This window comes from Gigantopelta aegis, chromosome 1 (genome assembly GCF_016097555.1).
Source record: "Gigantopelta aegis isolate Gae_Host chromosome 1, Gae_host_genome, whole genome shotgun sequence".
Lineage (NCBI taxonomy): Eukaryota > Metazoa > Mollusca > Gastropoda > Neomphalida > Peltospiridae > Gigantopelta > Gigantopelta aegis.
The window spans coordinates 7381059-7406838 of record NC_054699.1 but is presented as its reverse complement, the minus strand read 5'-3'; the positions used below and the strand labels follow the sequence as shown (position 1 = coordinate 7406838).

Sequence of the window (25780 nt, the reverse complement as noted above, 5' to 3'; positions counted from 1 at the left end):
GGATAATATCATTGTGTTTCTTTGTTAACTATAAGGATTTATCACACAATTTGGATTTAGGGAGGATACGAAGTGATATTATCCCTATTCTAATACTAGACCTATTAGGAGTATCTGTAAGACATTTTATTGTATTTTTATAAAAGAAATCCCACAAATTTTAAAAAGATGATTATCTATTCTCGTTACTTAAGATAGTCATTGAAAACCCTTGTAGTAAGTAAAAGCACGACACAATATATGACGTCATTGACATAGAAGCGAAGCAAAGGCAAATTTATTAATATTGTGGTCGGTATATTGAACATGATTTATTGTAATACAGGTTACACTAAAATTATTTTTTGTTTGCTGTTAATTTGTGTTGCAAAAGGTATGCATATGATTGGACTTACATTTGTGAAGTGGTGTTTCAACCTCATATAGAATTATTTCGAGGAATTCGCCTCGATTAATTTTGACCAAGAACCATGTTGATGGAGTAGGGCTACAAGTTTGTAACTTTTACTAACATGTTTTCGCTTATTGTTTTTATAAATACATAAAACAATTTTCATTTACGAAATTGTAAGCATTATTTTCGTGAGTTTTTTTAAATGTTGCGATATTTTAAAGCAGTTAATGTTGTTTAAAACTACGTTTCCAAAATCGATAGTCAATAATTAGTCATTTCCATTTTGTCTTTATCAATTTTATTGTCCCAAAAGTATGTTCTAAACAAAAATAGAGTACTTCAGATTGTGTTACAATTATTTCTGCTGAACCTGCTTGTGCCATTTTGGGAACACAGACTAGAATAGCAGGCAATAAGACACATGATCGAATTGACTACTGCGATCGACGAGGGACCGACCTTACTCGGGGAGGGTGGGTGTTCATTCCTGCTAACGAAGTGTTAAAAATTACAATGGCACGAAATAATAATAAAATAACAACAATAACAGCATTTTAATCCGAAGTTAGTAATATTAAAAGCATATATTGATAACAACGTTTAAGTATAATGGAAGGTGCGGAATTAATATACTAACGAAAACACCATACATGAGGCTAAATAACAGCATATCGAACGAGTTTTCGGAATGTTGTCATCGTGATAAATCCTGGTTGCCCATGACAGCGTACATCAGATCTTTCGTCTGATTTTATCACAAAAATTAACCAATGGCAAAAAGGCTTATATGACAGTTGTATTAGAACTTCAAATACACGATGCGGGCCCACGTATAAACAAGATATCAGGAAAATTCAGGAAAATACATACCTGTTTATGTACAAGTATACTGATTCAGGAAAGGTCAATCCTGTTTATACCACAGTATATTAAATCTTTCTGGAAATATTTTCCGTTTACATTTTATCCAAGAATATTAGAAACTCACATAATATGTAGTTGAAGTCTTTAACTTTACTTTTGTTGATTAAAGTGGCAGACCCTAGTTTCAACTAAGTTTGGTTAATTTACAAACCTGTAACACACTTGGATAACGTTACAACAGAGTGAAACAAAGAGTCTGTGACGTTGCAATACCCCAAAATATAGACGATTAATACTGCTCAGATGCACGTGCGTTTTTCAAAATGTGAAGAAAAAAACATTTTGTGGTATTAAAACCACCATGATGACCAGAAACACTTTGGTTGTACAGAAATGGATAAACTAACCAATACAATATGAGTAATGTTTGATTTACGTGATCATAAACGGCTCTAATAGTGAAAAGTATGCTGTAGTTTTTAAAAAACAAGGGTTTGTCCTCTTAACACTGACATTTGAACTGAACAAATAATGACTACCCAATATTTAGACGGGTGTATCACAGAATAGGTTCTGGTATTCTGTGGGACCGACTCAATTTGTACTACCAAACTTTGGGTAATACTTACTAAACCCCTGTAGGACATTAAAGGAATGAAGAAAATGTTTTAGTTAACGACGCACTCGACACATTTTATTTACGGTTATATGACGTCGGACATATGGTTAAGGACCAGACAGATATTGACGGAGGAAACCCGCTGTCGCCACTTCATGGGCTACTCTTTTCGATTAGCACCGAGGGATCTTTTATATGCACAATCCCATAGACAGGATAGCACATACCACGGCTTTTGGTGTACCAGTCGTGGTGCACTGGCTGGTGTAATAGGACAATAAAGGAACAGTTCCTCAGTTTACAGTCGTAGTAAAATGTTTCCGAACAATCAGCGCTTCGTTTATACATGCACTGATATTATAAACAATAAAATGTATTTAATGTGTGAGTTTCGTCACCAAAAATCTGTATCAATGGCCGTGGCATGTGCTATCTTATCTGTGGGATGGTGCATATAAAAGTCGTCTTGCTATTAATGGAAAAATGTAGCGGATTTCCTCTCTAAGAGTATATGACAACATTACCCAATGTTTAACTTCCAATAACCGATGATTAATAAATCAGTTTGCTCTACCGTTGTCCTTCAAAACAAAACAAGACTTCTTACAATGGTTGCAAACTCTTGAATAGTCCCTTTAATGATTTGTGAGTATGCAGATATTTTGGTATCTCCAGGCACTGGTCTCTTCGTTATGATGGCGATGGCCTCGGTGGCGTCGTGGTTAAGCCATAGGATATAAGGCTGGTAGGTACTGGTTTCGCATCCCGGTACCGGTTCTCACCCAGAGCGAGTTTTAACACCCTCTTCTCTCTCACTAACCACTCACAACTAACAACTAACCCACTGTCCTGGACAGCCAGCCAAAATAGCTGAGGTATGTGCCCAGGACATCATACCTTAATTAGATATAAGCACGAAAAAAAAGAGAGAAAAAAAAAGTAATAGCATGTGTTAAGCCATGGTGTCAACAATGTTAGAAAACAGTTGTCAAATATTTGATTATTCCTACACAAAGACTTCAGAGGAAGCATGCTCTATTTTACCAGTTGCTGTTGTTGTTTATTTTGTTTTTGTTTTTGTTGTTGTTTTGTTTTAGTTGATTTTCCATTACTAGAATGGGGTCTGCACGTAAAGTGGAAGCAAAAGCTATAGAACATAAGAATCCATCGTATACAACCATGCCAGATACAACCATGTGAGATACAAACAATTAAACCTGTCGTGGCGATAATTTAAACCTGAGACTAGGTTTTTTCATCCATTTACTCAGTTAAAGTTTGTTTTGTTTAACGACACCACTAGAGCAGATTGGTTTATTAATCATCGATCACTGGATGTCAAACATTTGATAATTTTGTCGTATAGAGAGAAAACCTGCTACATTTTTCGGTTAGTAGCAAGAGGTCTTTCATATGCACCACAACTGGTCAAAGGCCGTGGTATGTGCTTTTCTGTCTGATGGAAATGCAAATAAAAGATCCCTTGCTACTAATGGTAAAATGTAACGGTTGTCCTTTCTATGACTATATGTCACAATTAGCAAATGTTTGACATCTAGTAACCGATGATTAATAAATTAATGTATTCTAGTGGTGTCGTTAAACAAAACAAACTTTATTTAAATAAAATAATATAATTTTAATTAATCGTTTTTATATGTTGAATGGGGAACTGAAATACCTTTATAACAATAATGGGATTTTCGTAGATGTGATCATAGAAAAGTCATGAATATTTGTTTTAAACCATTATTGAAAGTCAAGGAATTCTGTCTCATATTATGGACAGGGAACCTGACATAGGGAAAGGTCTCAACACCCACATTATAACGGTTCATAGACAAACCCCACCTATAATTAACACAGCTGATATAATTTTAAAAATGAATGAATGAATGAATGAATGTTTAGCGACACCCCAGCACGAAAAATACATCGGCTATTGGGTGTCAAACTATGGTAAATGCAAAAACAATGTGATGATCAACATCAATATAAAAATTCAACAATTAAATTACTGATATAATTAAAACAATGTACAAATCATAGATGTATAGTATTGTCCGATTCGAACGACTGTCTGTCTATCTGCGTTTGTCTGTCTGTCTGTCTGTCTATCTGTCTGTCTGACTGACTTACGCACTGACCCCAGGTGAAAGCTAACTTGTCTTATGCATCATCTTACCTCAATGAAGGGTTGAGTAAAGTGTTTCCGCTGTCTTTTATTTTTCGTTCGTTGCCTGGTACTTGTTTAGCGTGAGTACCTGTTTCCAAACTGGAAGAGAAAAACAAGATACGAAATGGAATCACTTAAAGGCTCGTACAAGCTGAACGCGGCGCGTGCGTGCGGCCCGACTGTTGCGTCTGTAGCCTCTGTCTGCGTTCCGACAGGCCGTAAGTTTATAGCAAACGCACGCATCACAACATCCAATATAGACGCTCTCGTTGAAATTAATGTATTTCGATGTTTTAGCCGTATCGCACGCACGCACCGCATACTATATATATATATATATATATATATATATATATATATATATATATATATATATATTCTGTACACATATATATATATATATATATATATATATATATATATATATATATATATATATATATATTAGTCTTTGCACAAAACGCACACACGCACACGCAATCTTTTACATATGCATTAGTGTCAATTTTCCATTTTGTATCAAGAAATAGAAATGTTTTATTTAACGGCGCACTCAACACATTTTACTTACGGTTACATGGCGTCAGACATATGTTTTTGTATCAAAAGCAAAACAATCCAGAGTACTTACTTATATCGATGTCGGAACCGCTTCTAAAACTATTGTATTATCTTTACGGTAGAAGTATCCTTACCTTTTAGCAAGACATGTGGAAAACGCAACTAGATTATTCCCAGCTCTTTCACGCTAACTTATATGACTTCACAAGTCGTATTTTGTATTAATTATAAAATAATACATCACGATTGGAAACGCAATAGGCGGCTCGGGACTGGCTTATCGAGATCAATCGATCGTTGGAACTAATAAGATATCAAGCAGTGCATATCTGTGAGACGAGAAACTGTTTGCATTAGAGGCAATTATTGGCAATCTTGAAAAACATTAATTAGACTAAAACGCAACACTTTCCGTGGACCCCGGCTTAAGCCTACGCGCACGATGGTTTGGATACTTGTTTGGGAAGTTTCTACCCGCGATACAGACTCTTTGGGAGATGTTTTGTTGTCGGTTATGGAGATAATCGGTTTAAAACAGACATGATGAAGCATTAATACGATCGAATACTATTGGCGGTTATTTCGGGTAGATAAGAGATACAAATCAGTTGTTATGTTGTAGATGATTCTCTGTTCGCTTCAAGAGATAGTAAAAGAAAAACCCCACCAACCCACACACACAACACACACAAAAAACCCACAGACAAAAAACACAGATAAAAAACATACACACAAAGACACAGAAAAATACAACCCCCCCCCCTCCCAAACAAACAAAGAAACAAAACACACCAAAAAAAACCTCACAGAAAACCCCACCCATCGAAGTCGTTAATGCAGTCATTGTGCTTTCTAATTCCATAGTTCAGTTGTTTTCAGTTATTTGTAATTGCTCCCTAAAATATATCGCACTTCACAAAAGAGAGATGTGAGTAAGTAAAGAAAAATACGATAAGATTAAATTTTCTGATTAAATTGCAACTCTCGACTTAGATGGAGAGTTAGGCTGGTACAATACATGGCATCTTAATTCTAGACTATATTCTATAGTTCAGCTAAGCGATCAGAGAAGCAGATCCAAAGCTTTTTCTTAAAATCTCTCCCTACATATCAAAATGACGAATGCTATTGAATAGATGCAAGAGAGAAAATAACAATAGACATAGAACTAATTATATTTGAAGAGATGAAGTGAAAGAGTGAACACGAGATAGCGAGAGGTAGAGAGACAGAAAGACAGAGAACTGGATTTTTGCACATTACGGACAGGTATATCATAAATAATGCGAAACGATTGTGGAATAAAACAAAATTCTATCTGTGTGGGTGGGTTTTGGGGTTTTTTTTTTTGGAGGGTGGGTTTCAACACTTAGCAGGCTACTTCTACGGTCAGCAAAGTAATTTCAATATTGGCACTGATATTCTAAAGACGAAAGTGTACGTAAATATGTCAGTTTGTTCTTTAAACAATTATGTTAGTTGAAATTGTATTTCACTGACACCAAAACCTAGAGCGGTCTGGGATCGATGCCCGTCGGTGGGCCCATTGGGCTGTTTCTCGCTCCAGCCAGTGCACCACGACTGGTACATCAACGGTCGTGGTATGTGTTATCCTGTCTGTGGGATGGTGCATATAAAAGATCCCTTGCTGCTAATGGAAAAGAGTAGCCCATGAAGTTGCGACAGCGGGTTTCCCCTCTCAATATCTTTGTGGTCGACGCCATATAACTGTAAATAAAATGTGTTGAGTGCGTCGTTAAATAAAACATTTCCTTCCTTCCAAAACCTAAATAGTGTCTTTTAGTCACATATGATGCTAGTTTTACCCCTATAAACCTGTAACTCGTTAGGATAAAGTTACAATAGAGTGGAACAAGAGCTCATGTCCATAGCCGGGTTTTTGTTTCTCATATAAAACTTATGTGCCTGAAAAAAACACCCCATAAAACCCAACACTTTGTGGTATTAGAAACTCCAGAATATCCAGAAGCACTTCGGATGTATGTACATTAATAATATAAAGAATAAAATCTAGGTAATGTCCAATTTTGATGATAAAAAACGGCACAAATATTGAAAAATTAAAAAAAAACCCTAGGGTATGCCACTTTTTGATATTTTATTATTTCCGTCTTGTCTGCGCGCGGCCACGTGACGGTCTCTTTAAGTTCTTCATGCAATTCGTCCTTAAAAGCGGCGGAGCGTAGCTCCAGTGGTAAAGCGCTGGCTTGATGCGCAGTCGGTTTGGGATCGATCCCCGTCGGTGGGCCCATTGTGCGATTTCGACAGGTATATCAAAGGCCGTGATATATTCTATCCTGTTTGTGGGATGGTGCATACAAAATATCCCTTGACACTAATGGAAAAATGTAGCGGGTTTCCTCTCTAAGATTATATGTCGCAATTACCGAAGGCTTGACATCCAATAGTCGATGATTAATAAATCAATGTGCTCTAGTGGCGTCGTTAAACAAAACAAACTTCTTCTTCTTCGTCCATAAAGCAGACCGGTGGCCCTTTCCTAGGCTTGGTCCTGGGATGTAGGTCATTTTGCGAAGGCTTTGGTCGTTGTCCACTCGAAACCTGAACTGATGCAAGTTCAATCTAGAGCATCGAACTAATATAGCTGTGCTAATTAATACAAAGCAAAATTAAAGCACGGTCTGTTCAACGACACCACTAGAACACATTGATTAATTAACCATCGGCTATTGGTAATTCTGACATATACATGTAGTCTTAGAGATGAAACCTGCCATTCTTCTATATGCACTTCCCCACAGACAATACAAGTACATGTAGTCTTAGAGATGAAACCTGCCATTCTTCTATATGCACTTCCCCACAGACAATACAAGTATCTATGTTGAATGCACGTTGTTTCTTCTGTCAGTATATAAAGCCATTTGTGTAACAGGGGGGAACATAGCCCAGTGGTAACACGCTCGCTTGATGCGCGGTCGCTTTGGGATCGATATAAAATATTTCGTATTTTTCTGTAGATATATTTATATCCATATATATATATATATATAGGACTATATATATATATATATATATATATATATATATATATATATATAGGGCAAGTGGCTACACGGTAAACATCCTAGAGAGGAACAACCCGCTAAAAAAAGGAAAAGACCCTCCATTAGTAGGGATCGTTTATATGGAAAATCCACAGAGGGGATATAATCAAAAGCATAAATGTACCACGGCATTATGATATATAGTCGTGGTGCACCGGCTGGAACGAGCAATAGTACAATGGGCCTGTCAAAATACATCTGGGAACTCAAACGAGCCTATCACATCAATATCTCAATACTATTTGAGAGACAAGCCTACTCAACAAAGGACAGAACTCATATCAAAATGCCGCCACATCTCTCACGACTGACGTACGTCAGGAGCGCATTCGCATTCCCTTAACTGTCATTATAAATGTCATCTGATGAAGGCGTAGCCTGAAACTCCGAGTAATGAGTTATTAGTGAATACTAAAAATTTAGTGTACTGCTTATAGTGATAACAAATATATTACTATATATATATATATATATATTCCTAGAGAGGAAACCCGCTAAAAAACCCTCCATTAGTAGGGATCGTTTATATGGAACATTCCACAGAGGGGATAGCACATACATGTACCACGGCATTTGATATACCAGTCGTGGTGCACCGGCTGGAACGAGCAATAGTACAATGGGCCCACCCAGAGCTAACAAAGTTCAAAACGAGCGCATATTCAGACGTCTCTACCTGCTTCGGCTTGGAGTTAAATGTGGACACGTAACTACTTATGTTATGAGTTGAGTGTTGACATGCCCGTATGTGTGTGTGTGTGTGTGTGTGTGTGTGTGTGTGTGTGTGTGTGTGTGTGTGTGAGAGAGAGAGAGAGAGAGAGAGAGAGAGAGAGAGTGTGTGTGTGTGTCTGTGTGTGTGTGTGTGTGTGTGAGAGAGAGAGAGAGAGAGAGAGAGAGAGAGAGAGAGAGAGAGAGAGAGAGAGAGAGAGAGAGAGAGAGTGTGTGTGTGTGTGTGTGTGTGTGTGTGTGTGTGTGTGTGTGAGAGAGAGAGAGAGAGAGAGAGAGAGAGAGAGAGAGAGAGAGAGAGAGTAATTTTATTTTAAATGAAACTATCGAAATCATATGACATTTGTCAAAATATAGCAGAAACACCTCTACGACTTATCTGCTAGTTTGTTTTGGAGAAAAGACTTGATGTTCATGGGAGACTATCACTATTTTTTTTACAATAAACTAAAGTGACTTGAGAAAGGTAAAGTATTATTGTTGTACGAAGTATTGTTTTTATTATATTTAACATTTTTGCTTATCGTATCGAAAACATATGACGCCAGGATAATATGATTTGAATTAGTGGCAATGCACCAACTACCATTGTGCTTGAAACATGTGCGGGGTCTTACTAAAATAGCGTAACAATGTTAGTGCGGAACTAGGGTAGTTATAGTCATTACCCGTTATGTATGAAATGAACTGTTTAACTCCCATTTTTTCTTGATTCACTTTAATGGTGAGGGATAGTAGTATTTATATCCGTGGTGTATACGTCCATTGATACGCTGCATGTCGGAGTTTTAGCCACATTATATTATGTCACTATTGTCGTCTACGAGATTTGATTTTTGGTATATACACCCTTTTATTACCTTTTAGATAAATTCCATGCGTTTTGATTGATCAATAGCCAATGCATACTACACGTACACCGTCTCATATGCGGGAAAATACAGAATTTGCCGGGGTGTACAAAATGTCACGTGACTTGTTCGACTCGTTGTACGAAAATACAAACTGCGGATGAGACCGTATATGGACTTGTTTGTCCGTGTCTCTGACGGACGTGAGCGCATCCCGTCGCACGTGTCAACACTTGGTTAATATCGCTAATATAGGACGAGGACATGTGTGTGGCATACATACCGATGACCGTCTTGGCATGGGCGTACGACCCGGGGGGGGGGGGCAGGGGGGGGCAGGGGGGGCAATTGCCCCCCCCCCCCCCCCCAATTCGGGCAAAACAGTTGGAAAAATTCGGGCAGTTTTTATCTGGGTAACATTTGGGGCAAATCAACCCCTCCAGCCCCCCTAAACCAATGCGTCTTGGCGACACTTTTGAATCTTTTCACCTAGAACAAAAATTATATAGTCATCTAGCCACAACTTAACATATATTTAAACTAGTTTGTATCCACTAGGAGAAATTAGTATCAAATTCCAAATAATAAAATATGATTTTCTATCACAGAAATATTCTATCTAGTAATTAATAAAAAATACAATTAAAAAAACCCTGTTTAACCTTAAGATGTCTTTAATTATCGTTAAACATTCATTCATTCGTTCATCCGTTCGTTCGTCCGTTCATTCATTCGTTTGTTCGTTCTTCCATTCATTAATTCATTTATTCTTTCATTCATTCACTTTCCGACTCGGTGTTGACGTGTAGGCCACTTGACCACAGCACAGTACCGGATGTTTTTCTAGGCTCTCGGTGACAAATGACCTGGCACAGTTTTTCGTTTCACCAGGTTCTGTTGGACCAAATCCAATCTTATTGTCGTTGATGTTTTTAGGTATTTTATCATTTTTGTATCGCATAAAACACATTTTCAGCTACAGATAAATCAGTAATGTAACTGTACACAGATGTTTTTTAGTTGGACATATTTCTACTAATGGAAACATGCAGCCGGTTTCTTCTAAAGAAAAACCTATATGTCAAAATTGCCAAATGTTTGACATGCAATAGCCGATAATTGATTAAAACAATGTGTTCTAGTCATGTTCTTAAACAAACCCAATTAAATACAATTATATGTTTTCTCTTATTTCATTCCATCGGTATACTACACTACATTACGTTTTATTCCGTTATTTACAACACAGCCTGCATGTACATTCTACTTAAAAACGACCACTTAAAGGGACATTCCCAAGTTTGTAAGATGTTTCCGACTAATAAAATAGTTCTACGACTAAACTTACATATTAAATATATTTTCTTGTTTTGAATATCAGTGTCTGTATATTCAATGTGTTTCTGGTCGTTTTAATATTTGTAACAAGCCGAAACTGGATTTTGTCTTCAAATAATTTCGTACGTAAGAAAAAAAACATATTTTAGGAAATAAAATGAAATTTAACCTAGTACACATATTAGAACTATCAGAAACACGTTTAGTATACAGCCACTAATATTTTATGCAGACAAATGTAGTTGATATTGTAATTACAATCGTTAAATAGTCTCCGTTAGTCGATAACAGTTGGCCGCTGAATATAGGTTGCCACTTTTACAGTCTTTGAATTTATTTTTGTTTTTAAACTGTTTGTGCCTTTAATTAATGGATATGTGCTCTATATTTTACTATACATCAAGTTTCGCCTTGGTGAAAATGAAAATGATTTATTTAACTGCTTGCAATTCATTCACGTAGAAGTTTTTTTTCTCTCTGTTTTAAAAAGTTAATTACTACTTTATGCGATGTATTGACATGGTAGAGACATTTATAAATGTCACGTTTAGCTTACCCTGAGGCAATTAGATGTATTCCACAGTCGCAATATAATGTCTTAATTGATACACAGTGGAAATGTCTGACTTTATGTGTTCTGCTGTCTGGTTCAATGATATAAAGTCTAAGCGATTTAAAAATATATATTTGTGATAATTGAACATTTAATTCCTACTCAGTATTGTTTTCTTTTCATACTCATGAACACAAAGCCAAACCACAAACAATCTGCATATACAATATTTCATCTAAACGTTTCGCGCTGGGCTGTCGTTAAACATTCATGCATTCATTCGTTCATTCATCTAAACGTCACGGAGTTTTATTATTTCTATCCAATACAAGTATCTCTCTATGTTAAAGGAAGGAAATGTTTTATTGAACAACGCATTCAACACATTTTATTTACGGTTAAATGATTAAGGCCCACAGACCGCACATCGAGTGAGCGCTTTACCACTAGGCTACGTCCCGCCCCCTCTGTGTTGAATGAATGAATGGATGTTTACGACACCCCAGCACGACAAATACATCAGCTATTGTGTGTCGAACTATGGTAAGTCAAATTATGAAGTCCTCTGTGTTGAATGAATGAATGAATGGATGTTTACGACACCCCAGCACGACAAATACATCAGCTATTGTGTGTCGAACTATGGTCAGTCAAATTATGAAGTCCTCTGTGTTGAATGAATGAATGAATGGATGTTTACGACACCCCAGCACGACAAATACATCAGCTATTGTGTGTCGAACTATGGTAAGTCAAATTATGAAGTCCTCTATGTTGAATGAATGAATGAATGAATGTTTACGACACCCCAGCACGACAAATACATTAGCTATTGTGTGTCGAAATATGGTAAGTCAAATTATGAAGTCCTCTATGTTGAATGAATGAATGAATGAATGTTTACGACACCCCAGCACGACAAATACATCAGCTATTGTGTGTCGAACTATGGTAAGTCAAATTATGAAGTCCTCTATGTTGAATGAATGAATGAATGAATGTTTACGACACCCCAGCACGACAAATACATCAGCTATTGTGTGTCGAACTATGGTAAGTCAAATTATGAAGTCCTCTATGTTGAATGAATGAATGAATGAATGAATGTTTACGACACCCCAGCACGACAAATACATCAGCTATTGTGTGTCGAACTATGGTAAGTCAAATTATGAAGTCCTCTATGTTGAATGAATGAATGAATGAATGTTTACGACACCCCAGCACGACAAATACATCAGCTATTGTGTGTCGAACTATGGTAAGTCAAATTATGAAGTCCTGTATGTTGAATGAATGAATGAATGAATGAATGAATGTTTACGACACCCCAGCACGACAAATACATCAGCTATTGTGTGTCGAACTATGGTAAGTCAAATTATGAAGTCCTCTATGGTGAATGAATGAATGAATGTTTAACGACATCCCAGCACGACAAATACATCAGCTATTGTGTGTCGAACTATGGTAAGTCAAATTATGAAGTCCTCTATGTTGAATAAATGAATGAATGAATGAATGTTTAAAGACACCCCAGCACGACAACTACATCAGCTATTGTGTGTCGAACTATGGTAAGTCAAATTATGAAGTCCTCTATGTTGAATAAATGAATGAATGAATGGATGTTTAACGACACCCCAGCACGACAAATACATCAGCTATTGTGTGTCGAACTATGGTAAGTCAAATTATGAAGTCCTCTATGTTGAATGAATGAATGAATGAATGAATGAATGTTTACGACACCCCAGCACGACAAATACATCAAATTATGAGCTATTGTGTGTCGAACTATGGTAAGTCAAATTATGAAGTCCTCTATGGTGAATGAATGAATGAATGTTTAACGACATCCCAGCACGACAAATACATCAGCTATTGTGTGTCGAACTATGGTAAGTCAAATTATGAAGTCCTCTATGTTGAATAAATGAATGAATGAATGAATGAATGTTTACGACACCCCAGCACGACAACTACATCAGCTATTGTGTGTCGAACTATGGTAAGTCAAATTATGAAGTCCTCTATGTTGAATAAATGAATGAATGAATGAATGTTTAACGACACCCCAGCACGACAACTACATCAGCTATTGTGTGTCGAACTATGGTAAGTCAAATTATGAAGTCCTCTATGTTGAATAAATGAATGAATGAATGGATGTTTAACGACACCCCAGCACGACAAATACATCAGCTATTGTGTGTCGAACTATGGTAAGTCAAATTATGAAGTCCTCTATGTTGAATGAATGAATGAATGAATGAATGTTTAACGACACCCCAGCACAACAAATACATCAGCTATTGTGTGTCGAACTATGGTAAGCCGAATTATGAAGTCCTCTATGTTGAATGAATGAATGAATGTTTAACGACACCCCAGCACGACAAATACATCAGCTATTCTGTGTCGAACTATGGTAAGTCAAATTATGAAGTCCTCTATGTTGAATGAATGAATGAATGAATGAATGTTTAACGACACCCCAGCACAACAAATACATCAGCTATTGTGTGTCGAACTATGGTAAGTCAAATTATGAAGGCCTCCATGTTGAATGAATGAATGAATGAATGAATGTTTAACGACACCCCTGCACGACAAATACATCAGCTATTGGGCGTTGAACTATGGTAAGTCAAAACATGAAGTCCTCCATGTTGAATGAATGAATGAATGAATTAATGTTTAACGACACCCCAGCACGACAAATACATCAGCTATTGGGTGTCGAACTATGGTAAGTCAAAACATGAAGTCCTCCATGTTGAATGAATGAATGTTTAACGACACCCCAGTACGACAAATACATCAGCTATTGGGTTTCGAACTATGGTAAGTCAAAACATGAAGTCCTCCATGTTGAATGAATGAATGTTTAAAGAAACCCCAGTACGACAAATACATCAGCTATTGGGTGTCGAACTATGGTAAGTCAAAACATGAAGTCCTCCATGTTGAATGAATGAGCGAATGAATGTTTAACGACACCCCAGCACGACAAATACATCAGCTATTGGGTGTCGAACTATGGTAAGTCAAAACATGAAGTCCTCCATGTTGAATGAATGAATGAATGAATGTTTAACGACACTCCAGCACGACAAATACATCAGCTATTGGGTGTCGAACTATGGTAAGTCAAAACATGAAGTCCTACGTGATGAATGAATGAATGAATGTTTAACGACACCCCAGCACGACAAATACATCAGCTATTGGGTGTCGAACTATGGTATGTCAAATTATGAAGTCCTCTGTGTTGAATGAATGAATGAATGGATGTTTACGACACCCCAGCACGACAAATACATCAGCTATTGTGTGTCGAACTATGGTAAGTCAAATTATGAAGTCCTCTATGTTGAATGAATGAATGAATGAATGAATGTTTACGACACCACAGCACGACAAATACATCAGTTATTGTGTGTCGAACTATGGTAAGTCAAATTATGAAGTCCTCTATGTTGAATGAATGAATGAATGAATGAATGTTTACGACACCCCAGCATGACAAATACATAAGCTATTGTGTGTCGAACTATGGTAAGTCAAATTATGAAGTCCTCTATGTTGAATGAATGAATGAATGAATGAATGAATGAATGTTTACGACACCCCAGCACGACAAATACATCAGCTATTGTGTGTCGAACTATGGTAAGTCAAATTATGAAGTCCTCTATGTTGAATGAATGAATGAATGTTTAACGACACCCCAGCATGAATGTTTAACGACATCCCAGCACGACAAATACATGAGCTATTGTGTGTCGAACTATGGTAAGTCAAATTATGAAGTCCTCTATGTTGAATAAATGAATGGATGAATGGATGTTTAACGACACGCCAGCACGACAAATACATCAGCTATTGTGTGTCGAACTATGGTAAGTCAAATTATGAAGTCGTCTATGTTGAATGAATGAATGAATGTTTAACGACACCCCAGCACGACAACTACATGAGCTATTGTGTGTCGAACTATGGTAAGTCAAATTATGAAGTCCTCTATGTTGAATAAATGAATGAATGAATGGATGTTTAACGACACCCCAGCACGACAAATACATCAGCTATTGTGTGTCGGACTATGGTAAGTCAAATTATGAAGTCCTCTATGTTGAATGAATGAATGAATGAATGAATGTTTAACGACACCCCAGCACAACAAATACATCAGCTATTATGTGTCGAACTATGGTCAGTCAAATTATGAAGTCCTCCATGTTGAATGAATGAATGAATGTTTAACGACACCCCAGCACGACAAATACATCGGCTATTGTGTGTCGAACTAGGGTAAGTCAAATTATGAAGTCCTCTATGTTGAATGAATGAATGAATGAATGAATGTTTAACGACACCCCAGCACAACAAATACATCAGCTATTGTGTGTCGAACTATGGTAAGTCAAATTATGAAGTCCTCTATGTTGAATGAATGAATGAATGAATGAATGAATGAATGTTTAACGACACCCCTGCACGACAAATACATCAGCTATTGGGCGTTGAACTATGGTAAGTCAAAACATGAAGTCCTCCATGTTGAATGAATGAATGAATTAATTAATGTTTAACGACACCCCAGCACGACAAATACATCAGCTATTGGGTGTCGAACTATGGTAAGTCAAAACATGAAGTCCTCCATGTTGAATGAATGAATGTTTAACGACACCCCAGTACGACAAATACATCAGCTATTGGGTGTCGAACTATGGTAAGTCAAAACATGAAGTCCTCCATGTTGAATGAATGAATGTTTAACGACACCCCAGTACGACAAATACATCAGCTATTGGGTGTCGAACTATGGTAAGTCAAAACATGAAGTCCTCCATGTTGAATGAATGACGAATGAATGTTTAACGACACCCCAGCACGACAAATACATCAGCTATTGGGTGTCGAACTATGGTAAGTCAAAACATGAAGTCCTCCATGTTGAATGAATGAATGAATGAATGTTTAACGACACTCCAGCACGACAAATACATCAGCTATTGGGTGTCGAACTATGGTAAGTCAAAACATGAAGTCCTACGTGATGAATGAATGAATGAATAAATGTTTAACGACACCCCAGCACGACAAATACATCAGCTATTGGGTGTCGAACTATGGTAAGTCAAAACATGAAGTCCTCCATGTTGAATGAATGAATGAATGAATGTTTAACGATACCCCAGTACGACAAATACATCAGCTATTGGGTGTCGAACTATGGTAAGTCAAAACACGAAGTCCTCCACGTTGAATGAATGAATGAATGAATGAATGAATGAATGTTTAACGACACCCCTGCACGACAAATACATCAGCTATTGGGTGTCGAACTATGGTAAGTCAAAACATGAGGTCCTCCGTGATGAATGAATGAATGAATGTTTAACGACACCCCAGCACGACAAATACATCAGCTATTGCGTGTCGAACTATGGTAAGTCAAAACATGAAGTCCTCCATGTTGAATGAATGAATGAATGAATGAATGAATGTTTAACGACACCCCAGCACGACAAATACATCAGCTATTGGGTGTCGAACTATGGTAAGTCAAAACATGAAGTCCTCCATGTTGAATGAATGAATGAATGAATGAATGAATGTTTAACGACACCCCAGCACGACAAATACATCAGCTATTGAGTTTCGAACTATGGTAAGTCCAAACATGAAGTCCTCTATGTTGAATGCACGTTGTTTCTGTTGTCGGATACAACGCTATTTGTGTAACACAGCGGAACGTAGCACAATGTTAAAACGCCGCTCGCGTGATGCGCGGTCGGTCTGGGATCGATCACCATGGGACTCGTGTAACCTGTTTTCTTTCTAGTAAGAATATCACATAATGTTGAAAGAAAGAAATGCTTTATTTAACGACGCACTCAACACATTTTATTTACGGTTATATGGCGTCAGACATATGGTTAAGGACCACACAGATTTTGAGAGGAATCCCGCTGTCGCCACTTCATGGGCTACTCTTTCCGACTAGCAGCAAGGGATCTTTTATTTGCGCTTCCCACAGGCAGGGTAGCAGAAACCATGGCCTTTGTTGAACCAGTTATGGATTACTGGTCGGGGCAAGTGGTTTACACCTACCCATTGAGCCTTGCGGAGCACTCGCTCAGGGTTTGGAGTCGGTATCTGGATTAAAAATCCCATGCCTCGACTGGGATCCGAACCCAGTACCTACCAGTCTGTAGACCGATGGCCTAACCACGACGCCACCGAGGCCGGTCACATAATGTTGAAATGCAATAAAACATTTTAAAATTCAACACAGCATGTTGAAAAGCAATAAAATGTGTTGAAATGCAATGAAATTAAGTTGTAAAGCTACACATTATATTAAAATGCAATAAAATATATTAAAAAGCAATGTACTATTTTGAAATGCAATGATGTATTTTGAAATGGAATGCAATATGTCAACAAACAATAAAACGTGAAACATTTGTTTTTTAAATTTTGATTAACGATGGAAAGGATATGATATGGTGTGATATGATATCACATGCCATGACATGACATGACATGACATGAGATGCGATGCGATGCGATGCGATGAGTTGAGATGATATATGATATGATATGATGAAAAGGAATGCATTATGTTGAAATGCAATGTTATATGTTAAAACGCAATGCTCTATGTTGAAATGCAATGTATTATGTTGAAAAGCAATAACACGTGAAACATTTGTTTTTAAAATTTTGATTAGCGACAGTTAAATGTATTAACAATTACTATTTATCGTTTTACAATTGTGTATTCTGATACTTGCTCAGTGAATCGCTATACGATATGGACTATAATATTTCTTGTAAAATATGTTCAAATGATAATAAAAGGTTATGTTCTCCATTCAATACGTTGGTGGGCCATTGAGCTATTTCTCGTTCCAGCCAGTGCACCACGACTGGTATATCAAAGGCTGTGGTATGTACTACCCTGTCTGTGGGATGGTGCATATAAAAGATCCCTTGCTGCTAATCGAAAAGAGTAGCCCATGAAGTAGCGACAGCGGGTTTCCTCTCTCAATATCTGTGTGGTCCTTAACCATATGTCTAACGCCATATAACCGTACATAAAATGTGTTGAGTGCGTCGTTAAATAAAACAGTCTTTGTTTCTTTCCATTCCACACAGGAGTCGTCTACAATGTTTCATATCAGAAGTGCTCAACTCTTCAAATTTTACATTATTAGAAAAAAGAATTAGCAAAAAATGGACAAAATGAATTTGCAAATTTAAAGGTTTGATAATACTAAATGTGTTTCTTGTTAAACTGATGGATCGTTTCCGGCCTCTATGACAAATTGTAACAGATCGAGACTAATTCCCATTTGGCCTCCACCAACCGGAAGTACTTCTTATTGACGTCCATTAGTTTGCGACTAAACCCATGATTTAATGTCGTTCGTGTTATTGCGTCGAGTCTAATTAAGTAATAAAAATACCGTCGTTACTAAGATACAGGATAATACGTTATGGATGTATCTAGTGATGGAGTGAGATTTGTTTAGTGACATAGTGTCCGGCTCAGGTGCAGTGGGTTGTGGGGTCGATCCTCCTTCGCTCACCAGATACACTGGCGTATTATTATTATTATTATTATTATATAAACTCAATTTTTATTTAGTTACTAGATGTGTGTTATGGATCAAAGTTAGCGAAACATTATAACATTGACAGAGAGTCCAGCTAAGGTTGGATGGGGGTTAAGATCGAGCTACATCAACAGACATATTGCTAGGCGGCTCTCTATCCCCCTCTCTCTTTCCCTTCCCCTATCCCTCTCCCTCCCTCTCTCCCTCTCTCTCTCTCTCTCTCTCTCTCTCTCTCTCTCTCTCTCTCTCTCTCTCTCTCTCCTATCTCTTCCCCCTCTTGTGTGCGTGCGTGTGTCTTGTGTGTGCGTGCGTACATGTGTGTGCGTGCGTGTGTTGTGTGTTGTGTGTGTTTGATGTGTGCGTGTTATGTGTGTGTTCGTGTGTGTGTGTGTGTTTGTGTGTGCGTGTGTGCGCGCGCGTGTGTGTATGTGTGTAACACACGGTGTCCAAAGCGGTAATATAGTAACCTATATAACGCCATTATCGCTAATGGTGGCATGCAAAACATCAAACACTGACCAAAGAGGAAGAACAAAAAATCCCACACAACTCCACACACACACACACACAAACACACAGACACACACACACACACACACACACAGACACACACACACACACACACAAACAAACCCACGTTTTTCAAAATGGAGCAAACAGGGTTTTTTAAATAATAATTATCCTACGACTCCTGTATTAACTATATTATCACCATCTATGTGTCTGTGCCCTCTGGCCCGAACCTTTCATCCATGCTAGATTTTCCGACTCCTGAATTAGCCCTTAACATGTTTACACGCACTAGCATTAAAAAATTAGAAAACCGTATAGCAATTATTCTAAATTCAAATTAATCGGCTAATTCGGTTATTGATGTCTTCGTGGCACGTGTCAAAAAAAATCTGAAACGAAATAAATACTCCCAAGCCATTCTACATTTCGATTTACGCAATAATTAGTAGTTTCATATCAGTCGGGAAATCATTTACGTTTGTCCGTGGGGTAATTATTTCCCAAGAATATTTCACAGCGACTAGATATTTATATCCAAACAAACCGCAATAGTTATATTCACGAACAGTGATGAATAAACGCAAAATTTCGGCGTATTTCACTTACACGTGATTTACAAATCTCACGAGATCATTGCCGCATGCCATATATGGAAGATATGCTACACTCGCAAAGCTAACATATTTTGTTTTCGTATTTTTAGCGAAAGTTTCGGATTTTAATTCAATAACCGCGATTGTCAACATCGTGTGTCTATTTCCGTTTATTCCTAGTCGAAGTCAAGACATGGTTAATGAACGAGACTCCTAGACATGTTTGGTGAACGAGACTTGTCATGAGTTTGTCAACAATGTTCGGATATTTGAATGAATGAATAAATGCTTAACAACGTGTGCGTTTTTTTTTTTTCTTGTTTGTGTTTGTTTGCTTTTCGTTTTTATTTTCGGGTTTTTTTCCCCCTTCGTTTTCGCGTGTATGTGTTCGTTTTTGTTTTTACTGTTTGTTTGTTTGTTGTTGTTTTTTTTTTTTGGGGGGGGGGGGTTTTGGGGGGGGGGGGGGGTTGGGGGAGTGGTGGGTGGGTGTCTTTTTATTTTATTACATTAAAGGAACTGGCTTGTGCTTTCTGTGGGAAAGTGCATATAAAAGAGCCAATCCTAATAGTGGAAAATGTAGCAAATTTCTCATTACAGCCACCGCTCCACGACTGATATATCAAAGAAACCGTGGTATATACGATCCTGTCTGTGGGACTGTCCATATAAACTATCCTTTGCTACCAATGGGAAGATGTGGCGGGTTTCCTCTCGGGCACCATATGTCAAAATTTCTAAATATTTAACATCCAATAGCCAATGATTAATAACACCAGTGTGTGCTCTAGTGGTGTCGTTAAACAAAAACAAACAATTATTGCTGGAAAACGGTTAATGTAAGTGTATTAGATTCCATAAAAAAAAGTCTTCCTGTCGTCCTCGGTATTACACACATTTAACGCGGGATTCTTAGTAATATAATGAAATGGTTAACATCTAGTGATCCCTCACAGTAACAAAGCATTCACTGTGCATTTCGGTATCAAACTGACATATTGCCGTGGATTGAATGCGTGCCAATATTTTACTTGTCGACTATGGAGTAACATCCTTGACAATCTTTTATGACTAGTTCTAGTTCTGTTTTGTTTAACGACACCGCTGGAGAACGTTGATTAATAAATCATCGGCTATTGGATGTCAAACATTTGGTAATTCTGACTCGTAGTCATCAGAGGAAACTCGCTACATTTTTTTCTAATGCAGCAAGGGATCTTTTAGATGCATTTTTCCCACAGACAGGAAAACTCATACCACAGCTATGACATTCCTATTAGTTAGTTTTTGTGTAGCAGTGAACTATACATAATTTAGAAGCATACTACCATCTAGGAACCAACTAACAAAGCTTTAATGAATTCGGACACTGGAATCTAGACTCTTCAAACCTTAAGGTCATCGGGTATACGGGCTACGGAATAACGGGTAGGGCTTGTACTGGGCATGATCACACCCCTTCCCCTGTTATTGAATTCGGAAGATTGAAAATGTCCTTCGTGAACATCTGCAGTTCACTATTGTCTCGGGTGGGGTTGGGGGTAGGAACCTAGATTTTAGACCTTTGGGCACTCATATTTCCATCCCGCGTGCCATTGCACTGGCAGTACCTCCCCTTCTCACCCCACCCCATATACACACTGCTGTCTCTCTAGTAACTAACGTCAATTCAGTTTCCAAAGGATATTGACCATATTGTTCGCCATGGTTCTATCTGACGTCAATGCAGTGTCCAAACGGATATTGACCATGTTGTTCACAAATTGACGTCCATCCCAGAGCCAATCCAAAAAAAAGGGAGAAACGTCTGCACCAAGGCATAAACTACTGCACATTGGTTAGAGACGGCACGGCACACGCCGGCCGTTCACCTATTAATAAACCAAAACAACATATATTGCCCCTTCTCTCTGGGTCCGGTCTCTCTCTCTCTCTCTCTCCTCTCTCTCTCTCTTCTCTCTCTTCTCTCTCTGTCTGTCTCTCTCCGTCGCTCTGTCTGTTGAGTGATCTCGCGTCGTCTATCTGTCCCCCCTCTCTCTCTCCGTCATCATACTAACAGGGAGTCTCTCCTATCTCTCTTTTAGACTCTCTACTCTCTTCTCTGCTACGCTATCTTTCCTTCTCTCTCTCCTCAGTCTCATTCGTCTCGATGCATCTCTGATATCTCCGATCGTCCCTCCATCTGTTATATGCATATCTCCTCTCGTCTCTGTTACTGCATCTCTCGTTCTCTCGTCTCTGTCATGCAGTCTCTTTCGTCTCTATCGGCGGATCATCTCAGCGTCTCTATCTCTCTCTCTCTCTCTCTCTCCTCTCTCTCTCTCTCCTCTCTCCTCTCTCTCTCTCTCTCTCTCTCTCTCTTCTCATCTCTCCACCATCACGTAGTACAACCCACTAAAACCAGCACCTGTGTCACACATAAAGCAACTACATTTGACCGTCAGAAAGAATCCGTTTGTATTACAATAAAAAAACTATTTACGGAGGTTCCAACCCTGTCATTACCCAGGTAGTTATAACAACGTAGAACTTGTTGTCAGACGGTCCAATCCCCATGTTCTTTAAATGCTAAAAATGTTTACCTTTCTGGGCCAGTGAAAACTTAATACAACTGAACTTTCTGTATAAATATCAGTAAAATCCTGATAACCGGTGTTAGTGTATGCGGACTCTGCCGTTCGAGAGTTTCACGCTCTAATTACAACAATAACCATATGTTTGATGTGTTAACACCCATTGCATTTCGAGTTCAGACGCCAATACACCCGCATTTACTAGTGTGTGTCTGTCTTTCTGTTTCTCTCTCTCTCTCTCTCTCTCTCTCTCTCTCTCTTCTCTCTTCTCTCTCTTCTCTCTCTCATCTCTCTCTCTCTCTCTTCTCTTTCTGTATAATTTGTGCACTAATTGAGGGGGGAGTTTTGCTCTTTCCACTGGGGAGGGGTGGGGGCAACTGCCCTGTTTTATACGCTTACGGCCCTGGACATACAGTACAGATAACTGGGAACTGTGTGCATGGACAGCATGCATGAACCTTAAATTGAATACAAGCACAAAAATACCAGTAAAAAAGACATTGAATGAAATGAGGCCGTGCCTCAGCAATGCTTCATCAGTTTATCCTTGGTGTAGACCGTTAAACCTTTTTTTTTTCTGGCACTTTTTGTTGCTGGACTTTACTCCTTCGACTTGGTGTTGGGATGGACGTCAATTAGCGAAGACTGTGGTGAATGTCTGCTTGGACAGTATACTGACTCGAGGTAACTGTGATAATGATGACAAGGACGGACGTGTCACAAACATAACCACACAGATCTTCTTAACTCTTCGGTCGTCGACCAAAGTGGGGCAGGTCTTGACAGTATCGCCAACAGCGTGATAAACTGAATAACTTTCTAGCTGATGTCTTTATATGGAGTGTGTGTATGGGCGGGACAATGTGTGCGTGCAATTGTACGTGCGTGTGATTGTATGTGTGTGTGTGTGATCGTGTGTGTGATCGTGTGTGTGTGTGTGTGATCGTGTGTGTGTCTGTGATCGCGTGTGTATGTGTGTGTGTGTGTGTGTGTGTGTGATCGTGTGTGTGTATGTGGGTGGTGGTGGTGTGATCATCAGTGTGTGTAATTGCGGTGTGTGTGAGTGTGTGTGTTGATCGTGTGTGTTGATATATGTGCGTCGTGAACACGGACAGAAGAGAGAGAGAGAGAGCGAGAGAGAGTGAGAGATCGAGAGAGGAGAGAGAGAGAGAGCGAGACCACACAGGGACAGGAGAGAGAGGATAGAGAGAAAGAGGGAGAGACAGTGAGACAGACAAACAGACGAGAGAGAGAGAGAGAGAGAGAGAGAGAGAGAGAGAGAGGGAGACACACAGGGACAGGAAGAGAGACAGAAAGAGATAGAGACAGTGAGACAGACAAACAGACAGAGAGAGAGAGAGAGAGAGAGAGAGAGAGAGAGAGAGAGAGAGAGAGAGAGGGGGGAGGGAAGGGGGGGGGGTAGCAAATTCGAGTAGAAAAACAAGCAAAAACAAAAAATAAGATAAAAAATCAAGAAAACAAACAACAAAACTAATAAAAGCAACAGACAAAAAAATAAAACAAAACCCCACCCCAGAAAACAAAACAAAAGAAAACACACACACACACACGCACACGCACGCACACACACCCACACCCACACAGACACGCACACACACACACACACACACACACACAAAGAAGAAAAAAAGACCTCAGCCTATTAGTATACATGTTTAATCAAGTAATAATTCGTTCACCCGTCTTGTTACGCTTAAATGGCTACTAAATATTGTATGTAATCATTTCACAGGTTTCGTTTAAAAATTCTCTCCGGGACAGCATATTGTGTGGACCTGCTGACATTTTTAATTGGACACAACATGTTTTTAATCACGCGTGTTTGGCGTTAATGAGAACGAGAGAAGTTGTCATTGGTTATTGTATTTGTTGTTTTCTTATCGCTTTATATTGACAAATTACTTTACATCTACATCTGATTTTTTTTTTTATCAGCCATTCACCATTAACTAATGGCATTGACAGAGCGAGGTTCCCAGGTATTATTTTCAGCGGCGGATCATGAAATAGTTTCAGGGAGGTGGGGTGGGTTCAGCTAACAGGGAAAAGACATATGGACTAAATCTTCAAAAAGGGCTTCCCAATGGGAGAAAAATAAAACAGGAAAAACGGATCGGGTCCCCTGCCCACTTTTGTAAAAACAGAAGACAGCGGTTTAAATCATATCAGAAGTTAGGAGACAGTTTTATTGGTTTTCCTCGTCCGCCTGTTTTTTCATGATCCTTAAAAGTTATATATCACCAAATCAAATATCATAGCCGACAGTACCTTTTAAATCAAAATATATACACCATGGATATCAATAAAGTTTGGTCAGTCTACAAGTTTGTATCATAACCCTTACAAAGTAGACAAGAGCTCGTTTTCATAACCATTACTTCTCCGAGATACGTGTGTTTTAAAAAGAGAAATATGAAAACTGGATTTTGTGGTATTAGAAACACCACGATTCTGCACAGCATGGAATAGTATATACTGATTAGACGAAAACCACACCAAACACATTGGCCTCGGTGGTATAGTGGCTAAGACACTGGACGCAAGGCTGGAAGATACTGGGTTCGCATCCCAGTACCGGCTTCCAGTTTGAGCGAATTTAACGACTCAGTGGGTAGGTGTAAGGCCACTACGCCAATTTATCTCTCGCTAACCACTAACAACTAATAATTAAACCACTGTCCTGGACATAGGCATACGGGTTCCCACTGTCCTGGACATAGGCATACGGGCTCCCACTGTCCTGGACATAGGCATACGGGCTCCCACTGTCCTGGACATAGACATACGGGCTCCCATTGTCCTGGACATAGACATACGGGCTCCCATTGTCCTGGACATAGACATACGGGCTCCCATTGTCCTGGACATAGACATACGGGCTCCCACTGTCCTGGACATAGACATACGGGCTCCCATTGTCCTGGACATAGACATACGGGCTCCCACTGTCCTGGACATAGACATACGGGCTCCCATGTCCTGGACATAGACATACGGGCTCCCACTGTCCTGGACATAGACATACGGGCTCCCACTGTCCTGGACATAGACATACGGGCTCCCATTGTCCTGGACATAGACATACGGGCTCCCACTGTCCTGGACATAGACATACGGGCTCCCACTGTCCTGGACATAGACATACGGGCTCCCACTGTCCTGGACATAGACATACGGGCTCCCACTGTCCTGGACATAGACATACGGGCTCCCATTGTCCTGGACATAGACATACGGGCTCCCACTGTCCTGGACATAGACATACGGGCTCCCAC

The 25780-nt window shown here is 38.8% G+C and overlaps 1 protein-coding gene across 3 annotated transcripts in view; it reads right to left on the bottom strand.

Annotated features, from left to right (window-relative positions):
- LOC121370129 overlaps window positions 1-25780 on the bottom strand; it is an 83794-nt gene that overhangs the window by 5619 nt on the left and 52395 nt on the right. The window contains exons 1-2 of one of the 3 annotated variants that reach the window (XM_041495245.1): window positions 4749-5043; window positions 4063-4152 (exon numbers count right to left, since the gene is read on the bottom strand). The gene's annotated coding sequence lies outside the window, so the exon portion shown is untranslated. Of the gene's footprint in view, window positions 1-4062; window positions 4153-4684; window positions 5044-25780 lie in introns of those variants that run through there. The other 2 variants (XM_041495253.1, XM_041495239.1) reach the window with 2 other exon arrangements.